Below are 11566 nucleotides of genomic sequence, written 5' to 3'. Positions count from 1 at the left end.
TTATAGACCTATCGCACACGCCCGGCGACAGCTTTGGATCTATTTAACTGCCAATATTGCCCCGTAAATATTAGTTTTTCTACCTGTTTAACATTGGCCTAACCTTGTTTGTTTAACAAATACAGAGGGCACAGATTTCCGTTTAATCAAGAGTAATTTTGGCCACGGTGGTATTAAAAGCCAGGGCCATATGGAACTACTTAGCCGTAAATAAATAATTCTTCATTTGATTCATTTTTGTTAATTCATTTTTATATTTTATACTAATCATATATAGTTGATTTGGTCATTTCATTTTATTGTTTATTCCAGTCACACTTCACAATCCAGAATCATTAGATAATCTGTCCCAAAAAAGGGAAATTGAACATATTGAACTATATCGTCCTAAGTTGTGCACATTAATTGAGAGAATTCTAATTTGAATATTACATTATCTTTGTAAATTTTATCGAGTATTTTTTTGTGGTAAAAATTTTATCATAAGTAAAGAAGAAGAGAAGATGGCAACCGAGCGAAAAAAAAAATTAAGACACCACTACGTAAAGTGAGAGGTGGATAAAATAAGCTTATTTTATCCCAATCTATGGGTAAGGAGGGATATTTGTCGAGTTTGCGCATGTGCAGGGTTGACCAATCGTTACCACTGCCAGGCGCGGATCCAGGAGGGGGCCGAGCCGGCCCCGGCCCCCCTATTTTTTGACAACCTGCAGAAAAAAGTGTACTCTTTATCTTGATAGAAACTACGAAAAGCAGGAAGAAAAGTAAGAAAGAGCTATTATACCCATGATGTGTAATTTACAGCCTCGTAACGGCCGGCCCGACCCGAAAGGAAACAAGAAATAGGTGAGGGGAAGGTTTGGAAAATAGACTTTATATAAAAATTTTCCCTCGCGCTTCGCGCTCGCATTGCCCGTGTAATGAATCCCATTCAAGAGGATTAAATGGCACTTTATATATCCAGTTCTGAAATCAATTTGCACACAATATTTTAGCTCACACATCAAGCTTTCATTATTTTGTTTGATTTACACAAATTGTTATATCAAAATTTTCAGCTCGCGCTGCGCGCTCGCATTGTTTTATTTGTGAGATACCTATCCTCTTTGGAAATTCTTTCCAAAATTTGTCAAAATGCTCCTGTATCATGTCAGTATATCAAAAAATTAAGCTCGTGCTTCGCGCTTGCATTTAATTGTTTGAGACACACAAGCTTGTTCTTTAATTTTAAATAAAAACGCGCTTAGACCGTCTAGTTTTCAGGTCGGAATATCACTCTCATTATTTAATTGGTGATACTTGTATCCTCTTCATTAATCACTAAAAACAGTCCTAATTGAGTCCCTTAATTTTCACGTTTCGGCTCGCGCTTCGCGCTCGCATTGTTTAGTTGGATACTTATCTTTGTTCATGATTATAAAAACTGCTCAGAATCTTCAGTTCTAAGGACATAAAATATCAACAACAAAAAATTGCACGCGCTTCGCGCTCACATTATATATTATGACCACATGAGATACCTTACCTTGTTTATAACAATAAAAACTAACATTTACTTAAATGACTACCCCCTGAAAAACAAACAAAAAATAGAATTATGGCGGCCAATCGAGAAAAATGTTGCTGAAAATATTTTTCGGCCCCCCCCCTATTGGCGAAGGCTGGATCCGCCCCTGACTGCAGACTGCCTTCATACTTTCTCATTTTTTTTAGATTCAATTTCTTTCTATATCTCTTACTTTCTTTTTTTCTCCCTTTAATTTGTTTTCTATTTGTCCGTCTTTCTTTCTTATTTTATTTCTTTCTGTTTGCACCTTTCCCTTTTTTCTGTACACCTTTCTTTATGTCTGTCTTTCTTTCCTTCTCTTGAGATTTCGTGTGTATGTAGGTAGGGGTGGGTGAGTGCGTGTGATGCAGTGATGTACTCGGGCATCGTTTTGCCCCCATATATATTGAAAAGTTGCCCCCCCCATCCCTCCCCTACATGACTACATTAATGTAACTATGTCATACCTATTTTAAGTATATCCCGATTCTTCTTCACCCCTCGTACACCCCCCCCTCTCTCTCCCTCCTTCCCTTTACAATCCGCTGAATGTGCGCACGTGTGTGTCTCGGGGAGTCTTCACGTTCATCTCAATTTCTACCCGGGGAGCGTTTCATCAACATTTTCATCCGACAAGTTGTCAGATCTGACATCTTTCCATGATTTTGATTGGCTAAGAGGCACTATTCCTATGGTAACTGTTGGATAAGATGGGACTTGTCGAATAAAACGTCCGACAAGTCCTTTCATGAAACGCTCTCCAGGTGGGTGTTTCATAAAGCTGTTGGCAAGTTAAGAGCGACTTTGGGAACGACTGGTGATCCTTTCTAGTAAACATGGTAAATGGTACATTCATTGGCGATGGTTTAGCGCGTAAGAAAGGTTCATCGGTCGTTCTTAACGTCTCTCTTAACGTGCGAACAGCTTTATAAAACGGCCCCCAGGAGAACCGACAACTGAAATCACAACTTCACACAAACTCCAGACACATGAGATGTATCCAATATCTGGTTTATTCTCAATAGAAAACAGTGAGAAGAAAGTACTTTTATAGGTTCCCTCATAAACATGTAAGACACTTCGTAAGAATCTATCGAGATTGTCTACCTTGAATGGCCTACTAATAAAAAAGGGCGTGTTCCCAGCTGGACATTTTAGCCAGCGTGTGCCAAATCACGAATGGTCGGCCGTTTTTTTTTGTTTTTTTTTTATCCCGTCCCATATTTTGGTGTCAAGAAATGACTTCTGTTAACATACAAAACAAAATATTTCTTGATATAAAGAATTTGAAATCTGTTTTTGTGTTGTTAACGAAAGACAATTCTTGACACAAAAAATATGTGATTAAATGAAAAAAAAACACGGCTTACCATAATCTACTTTGGCAAACTCTGGCTTAAAGGTCAAAGTGTAACAGCCCCTTTATGAAATGATGATAATTAATGAATACACAGTCTATTTCAGATGATTTATTCTGAGTATATATTTTTTTTGTTTTCTTTTAGCTCGTAGCCACAAGCTTTGTTGTAACACAATATTAAAGTGGTCTGAATTGCAAGCCTATCACATACCGAATACAGATTGTGTAGTATGTGCCGTATATCATGGACTTCATATAGAATTGTCTTTATGTGCCATACCAAACCAGTTGTAACTCGTGATAGGCTTGTCCTCAAACCCACTTGTTGGTGGAAGGTCAATAATGGTTTGTGCCGGCAATACCCAGCAGACTACGTGCGGTAGGGATGAAATGATATTATCTGTAAATTTGGATAAAACATATTTATTATCACTATTATTATTCACTTATTCAACTATTTATTTGCCCTATTTTATCTATTCATTCATTTAATCTAATCTAATGTTGGGAGGGGGAATTCAATTCCGACAAGATAGCTTACATGAAAGCTTAAAAAAAAATCTTTTTACAAGAATCAAGTTTTCAGTAAAAAAAAAAATTGCCATGAAGGCCTACTAATGAAGCCAATAGAAGTGATAGCAATATGAAGGTAAACTGGTAACCTATTCAGCACTGATATCATCCCCTACAAGTTTCAGCGCTCATAGAAGGCTGAAAATGTCTACTTTCTAAATATAATGTGGCGTTAGAAGTAGAGGTTGAACTTTAATCAAATTAGTATCTGATCAATACAAAAGTGACTTAAACTAGGATATGACCACGAACAAGGGAACTGGCACATTCCTGCTTGATGGCAGAAGGGGGGGGGGGGGTCACTCGAGGATTGACATGGTACCAATACTTGTCAAAAAAGTGTTAGATTCCCAATCCAAGGTTTTCTTTGGTTCAAACCGCTGATTTAAACCATCATTTTTGTCAAACCATAATAAAGGAAGAATTAACATGGAATAAAATTACATTATGCAGGTTTCTTTGTAGTTAACATAACAAGCAACCTTTTGATACAAACTTTCACAAATATTTTGCCGGTCAGAACGGAATGGCTCTCTGCCAAAAGTTGAATAAATTCATAGCCGAAATGTAGAGTTTCTCTTTGGAAATGCAAATTATCAAAACTTATAAATTTAAATTGTTCGAACAATCAACACGAGTAAATAAAATTTCTGCAGAATTCAGCATATACAGTGCGTCCAACAAAAACGAAAGTGAGATTTATCATAACTTAATCGCAAATACAATAGACAAGTCCTACCATTGTAAAGCTCAGAATCTCCTCTCATATCTGGAATTGCTTAGATTATTTCTCATTCACGCATGAGTGAGCAAAAACAATTCAAAGAGGGGATACCAAAAAGTCATTTGGCGGGCTTATCTGGGCTTCAAAAAGAAAACCACATTTTTACAAAGTTCAATATCTGCTCTTTAATTTGATACCTCAGAACAGAAAATGGTCAAGAAATAAAAAAGTTCTGGCTATTTGAAATAAGGCTTGAATTTCAATTATTTCATAAAATTAAGAAGTTTCAAATTCACTTGACACTCCGTTTTTTGACGATCAGCCATGCATTAAGTTTCTGTTTCTGTTTGTGGTAACTCCGTTAAGAACTCGGCTAGACAGCATTTTGCTGGTTAAACGCCAAGCTGGTAAATAACCAATTACCTATGAAATATTTTACGTCGAGGTTAATCAGTCATAGTGGCTGACATATAGACGACAGATATCACTCTCGGGCCTTTTTATCAAAGTGGAGACAATGGCAGAGTTGGGATTCGAACTCACAACCTTGCGATGATGAGTCTTGTTAACCATGCGTTAGCTTCTGTGGAAAACCGGTGAAAACACGTTTATTTAATGAAATTATGGAAATACAAACATTGTTTCGAGGGAACACTAACTTTTTTACTTCTTGACCATTTTTTGTGATTAAGGTATCAAATAAAAGAGCAGATATTGAACTTTTAGGCATGTGATTTTCTTTTTTTAATTCAGATACCCCCGCCAAATGATTTTTTTTTGGTATCCTTTCTTCAATTATTTTTGCTCACTCATGCGTGAATGGAGAATCAGAGGAAAGAGGAAATTCTGAGCTTTACATTGGTAGGTCATCTGTCTATTGTATTTGTGATTAAGTTATGATAAATCACTGCTTAATCTCGGTTTCGTTTTTTTCTGGGACGCACTGTATAAATACATATATATAAAGCTAATCTATCAAATAATACACCATTATTTGCTTGAAATCTATTCTGAATCATCTCAAAATTCAACATCTATATTTTTCATTTAGTGATTCAATCTGCTATACATTTATAATTATCAATTTCAAACATGAATGGAATAATATCTTACTATGAATACATATTGACAAAATATAATTGACAGCATTTTTTGCGGCATAGTTAAAAGTTAGTTAGTACTGACACATAATCATAGAAAACTTTTTATACTCTATATAAACAATAGCAGTTAAGTGGCACATTTCAGTGGTTTTCTGAATTTCTACATAATATATTTGATTCAAAATCTTGATCTAAGCATAACTCAACTCACACGTCACAATATGGCGCATACATTCGTAATTCCAAAGCTTCGTTATTCCGAAGGTTCATTAGTCCGAAAACGAAGTGAGGTTCGTAATTCCGAAGGTTCGTAATTCTGAAGGTTTGTTAGTCCAAAAACGAAATGATTAACGAACCTTATTTCGTTTTCGGACTAACAAACCTTCGGAACAACGAACCTAACTTCATGTTTTCGGATTAACGAACCTTCGGAAAAACGAACCTTATTTCGTTTTCGGATTAACGAACCTTCGGAACATCGAACCTTATTTCGTATTATCGAACCTTCGGAATAACGCCACAAATGTTTGGACTAACGAACCCTTTTACGTTTTTGGATTAACGAACATCGAGGTAAAGTCAATTTACATGTTTCTAAATTACGAAGTGTTACCACAATGTGGATGCATCCAAATTCTGTAGTTTGGAAAAAAAAAAATTTTAACTGATTTTTTGAGAATGCATTTACTTTACTAAACATCAGGGAAGAGTCAGTGAGTACCTTCACTGAAAGACAAATTCAAGACAATTTGTCAATCTGTTACAGAATTAGAATATGCTTGGACCCAGTTGAGACAGAAAAAAAAGAGATTACAACAAAAAATATACTGAAAAATCTACAGTGCGTATAAAAAACCCGAACAGATTTGAAAGTCTATACAATTTTTCTTTCAAAGTATGATCTCCATATTTTGGTGTCAATATGTGCTCTGAAGTCTTATCCTTCAAATGCCATTAAAATAATTTTGTTTCGTTCATGCTTGAGTGAACACAGAATGTTTTTGTTTTGGGGTTACAAAGGAGGCTTGCGCCAAAATGGCATAAAATTATAAATATGGTGGTCGGACTTCTTGCTAATCAGCAGACTTCCTCTTAACCTTTTCATTATCGTTGCCATAAATTTTGAATTATCTGGTCAAAATTCATTTCAAAATCTACTTATTTGCTTGAATATTTTTTTGTTGTTCCTTTTTAACATGTTCTCTTTTAGCTTTGAATATTCCTTCTTTAGGCAAGAACAATAAAAAACAAGTGGAATGCCTCTGGCCGTCTCACCTGCATCACGCGGTTCAATATAGCAGCAGTGCTGACTTTGCATACTACTCTAACTCACACAAGATGTTCAGTGATACATGGTTACTCTTATGTCCTCTTTTTATGAACTAGACCAATAAACTTACAGAGATATGATGGTTATTCAACAAAAAACCCCAACATGGCCAAAGTTCATTGACCTTACATGACCTTTGACCTTGATCATGTGACCTGAAACTGGAACAGGATGTTCAGTGATACTTGATTACTCTTATGTACAAGTTTCATGAATCAGATCCATAAACTTTCAAAGTTATGATGGTAATTCAACAGATACACCCAATTCGGCTAAAGTTCATTGACCTTTGACCTTGGACATGTGACCTGAAACTGGAACAGGATGTTCAGTGATACTTGATTACTCTTATGTACAAGTTTCATGAATCAGATCCATAAACTTTCAAAGTTATGATGGTAATTCAACAGATACCCCCGATTCGGCCAAAGTTCATTGACCCTAAATGACCTTTGACCTTAATCATGAGACCTGAAACTTGCACAAAATGTTCAGTGATGCTTGATTACTATTATGTCCAAGTTTCATGAATCAGATCCATAAACTTTCAAAGTTATGATGGGAATTCAACAGATATCCCCAATTCGGCCAAAGTTCATTGACCCTAAATGACCTTTGACCTTGATCATGTGACCTGAAACTTGCACAAAATGTTCAGTGATGCTTGATTACTATTATGTCCAAGTTTCATGAATCAGATCCATAAACTTTCAAAGTTATGATGGGAATTCAACAGATATCCCCAATTCGTCCAAAGTTCATTGACCCTAAATGACCTTTGACCTTGGTCATGTGACGTGAAACTCATGCAGGATGTTCATTGATACTTGATTAACCTTATGTCCAAGTTTCATGAACTAGGTCCATATATTTTCTAAGTTATGATGACATTTCAAAAACTTAACCTCAGGTTAAGATTTCGATGTTGATTCCTCCAACATGGTCTAAGTTCATTGACCCTAAATGACCTTTGACCTTGGTCATGTGACATGAAACTCTAATAGGATGTTCAGTAATACTTGATTAACCTTATGACCAAGTTTTATTAACTAGGTCCATATACTTTCTAAGTTATGATGTCATTTCAAAAACTTAACCTCAGGTTAAGATTTGATGTTGCCGCCGCCGCCGCCGTCGCCGTCGGAAAAGCGGCGCCTATAGTCTCACTTTGCTTCGCAGGTGAGACAAAAAACGGAGTATGGGAGAGTGTGTTTTTTTAACATTGGCATACTGATGGGCGGGGGCTCGGGGTGCTCCACCCCCCACTTATTAAAAGAAATCATGACCAAGAATAAAAAGTGCAAAGAAAAGTAACAGAAAACATACAAAACGAAATACGATATCATTTTCTGAATATTATGTCAAAATCACAAAATTTGATATTTTAATAAAAAAGGAGAAATGTTTTGCTTGCTCGCTTCACAACTTTTTGATACATTTTACCCGATCTGCCATATCTTGCTCCTTCAAAATTGACTCAATACACAATTGCCATTGAAAGACATGAATACTTTCCTGTTTATCCTGTCAAGAACATAATTAAACTTGGTGATGGATTCAATAACGCCTTGAAAATGGATTCATGTCTTTTAAAGGAACCATAACATAATTTGTTTCACATAATGAAAGGATTCGAATAATTACAGATTCTCCCAATTAATAATGTTAATCTTCTTACTTGGGTTGACGAAAAGTCTTCTTATCTTACTTATGAAGGAAAATTCAAAGGTAAAAGAAGTTTAAATGAAAAAAAAATCAGGAAAATTAATAAATTAGTAAATGAAATTTGACAGCATAATTGAAAATTATGGCAAAGATAATGAAAATATTAAGAGAAAGTCTGCTGATTAGCCAAAAGTCTAATCATCAAATACCTCATTTCTGCCATTTTGGCGCAAGCCTCTTTTGGGACCCCCGACAAAATGGTCCCGTGTTTGCTCAAGCATGAACAAAATTTATTTTTTTAAATGGCATTTGAAAGATAAGATATAAGAGCATCTGTTAACATCAAAATTTCGAAATAATATTTTGAAACAATTTTTTTATAAACTATTCAAAACTGTCCCGTTTTTTTATACGCACTCTTTTTTTCTGCTGGTAAGAACAAAAAAAGTAAACACATATATTCAAATATGTGAAAAGATTATGAAGCTAAAAGCAAACGCGGCAGATACTGCTTTTTGTTTTTATAATGATGGAGAAGTATATTGCTTTCTTCCTTTCGGCATAATATTTCTCTCATGTTCCTGTTTGCACTTTTTATTTCCTCAGTCTGAAAGGGCCCTAATGAATACAATACAGTTATCCACCACGATCACTGCTTTGCAGAAAAGAAACAAATACATCAAAGTTATACACATTAGCTGCAAGTGAGTCATACTACAAAAACGTATAAATCTAAGTACTGCTTTTGCCACTGTTAAGAGTTTCACAAAGACATCTGAATTTAAATGACACAATGGATATAAGAAAACAATTGTTACGTAAGAAAAATATAATGTACTGATATATATGACACAGCCCTCTTTTTAAGAGATCACATTAATTACAATTAAAATAAAAAGATTGACGAAAATTATTGTATAAAATTTGAATGCAGTTTAATAAAAATGCAGTGCTTTTTGCTCAGTTGATTATAAATGAGCATTTTTCTATCAAGAGTTCAATATAAATTATCTGGTAATATTTGAAAATATACAGGAAACTCGTAGGGAGGGCATTACTCATTTTACGAGTTGTGATTAATTCAAGCCAATCTCAAAATTAAAAATCAATTATCATATTTGCAAATAATTTGAACCTCATCATACCTTCTTCGGATATATAGACCACTGAATGAAAAAAATGCAAAGTAATGATTTTGTTAATGTTCTTTACTTGTCTATTTTTGTTTCATTAATTGCTATTTGCATTGCTTTGCATAATTTGGCTGCCTTTTTTTTGGAATTGTAGAAAATAAACAAATTCGAACTGAATTGAATAACATTCCTTGCTTTGGGATACCTTGTATGGAATCATGGATTACACAATAACACATGACCTCATCAATGCGAACGCTTTTGAGCCAATACTTTCACGAGCAAATTTTCAAAAGTAATTTTGACGAGTAGAAAGGCAACAACAAAAGCTATATAGAAATACTCTTCTTAACTACATGTGCAAACAATGTTCAAGTAATGACTATACACTCTCAGTGTACAATAGCTTAAGAAGTGAATGGAAATGTACGTATTTTCAATTTGAACATAAAGTTGGTGCATTGTGGCAACTTTCTTTGTTGGAACATAAATTGAATGAACGACAAATGGAAATCTCGCAAATTAGAGCCAACATCTGTACATAAAAAGTTCATTCCGCAAGGGACCGTTTCACAAAGCTGTTCAGGGTGACTTTGAGAAAGACTGGTGATCCTTTCTTGTGGTAAATGATATTCACCATTAAATGTTCATTGGTGATTATACAGCTCGTGAGAAAGGTTCACCAGACATTCTTACAAGTTGCTCTTAAAGGACGGACAAGTCCACCCCAACAAAAACTTGATTTGAATAAAAAGAGAAAAATTCAACAAGCATAACACTGAAAATTTCATCAAAATCGGATGTAAAATAAGAAAGTTAAGGCATTTTAAAGTTTCGCTTATTTTCAACAAAATAGTTATATGAACGAGCCAGTTGCATCAAAATGAGAGAGTTGATGACATCACTCACTCACTATTTCTTTTGTATTTTAATATATGAAATATGAAATATTTTCATTTTCTCGTCATTGTCATGTAAAATGAAGTTTCATTCCTCCCTGAACATGTGGAATTCCATTATTTTAACATTTTGTGCTTCAGGCAAGGAGGTCTTTATCGTCAAATTCGTAAAAAATGAAATATTGTATAATTCAAACAATAAAAAACGAAAGAAATAATGAGTGAGTGACATCATCAGCTCTCTCATTTGGATGTAACTGGCTCGTTCATATATCTGTTTTGTTAAAAATAAGCAAAACTTTGAAATGTCATAACTTTCTTATTTTACATCCGATTTTGATGAAATCTTCAGCATTGTGCTTGTCTGATTTTTCTCTATTGAATCAAATCAACATTTTTCTGAGGTGGACTTGACTTTTAACCTCCAAACAGCTTTATGAAACACCCACCATTTCTTAAGTCTTCGCACCTGTTTCTTTGGTTTTCGCAAAAATAAACTGGACGAGTAAAAAAAAAATCACACCTAAACAATAAAGACACTCTCAAAAATCAAGTGTAGACATATCTGTCAAACACGCATATCACATAAATTGATACCAAATTATCTGAGATGAATCAATTTTTCATGTGATATATGAACATTCGTTACTCACAAATGATTTCTTAATAATTTAGCTATTGTTAAGGTTTAGGTGTAAACTTTTTTGCTTACTCGCCGTGTAAAACAAAATTGTGAGGTAAAGATAATTTGGTTCTGCATTTAAAAAATTGGCGATAGGCGACTTTGGTCAACTTCCGTAAAAAAACATCTGAGCTCCATGTGAGGTAATAGAAGAAAGTTTCCGAAAAGGGCTAGTAAGATCAGACAAATTCTGTTTTATCTGCCAGTTACCATGGTAACAGTCACACACCCGTGTTTCTCAGGAATCTAGGAAAGTTGTCAGATCTGAGGTCACACCTGGGTCACATAACACAAAGGTTAGCAATTAATCTTACACTCAATTTTCACAATTGATTGTACATTGTAGTCAATGGAATCAATCGTAGATAATTGTTCTTCGATCATTGCTAAGCTTTGTGTTACGGGCTCCTGATATTGGATTACTGTCCTCCTTGTTTCCAAATTTCAGAAGTCAATCTTAGCAAAAAATTTGCATTTCAATATAACAGTATGAAGGCAATCATGAAAAAAAAAGTGAAAAAATAATATGATATTAAGGCCTCGCAAATTTT

This window comes from Lytechinus variegatus, chromosome 14 (genome assembly GCF_018143015.1).
Source record: "Lytechinus variegatus isolate NC3 chromosome 14, Lvar_3.0, whole genome shotgun sequence".
Lineage (NCBI taxonomy): Eukaryota > Metazoa > Echinodermata > Echinoidea > Temnopleuroida > Toxopneustidae > Lytechinus > Lytechinus variegatus.
The sequence above is the reverse complement of the archived record's forward strand: the minus strand, read 5'-3'. Positions refer to the sequence as shown.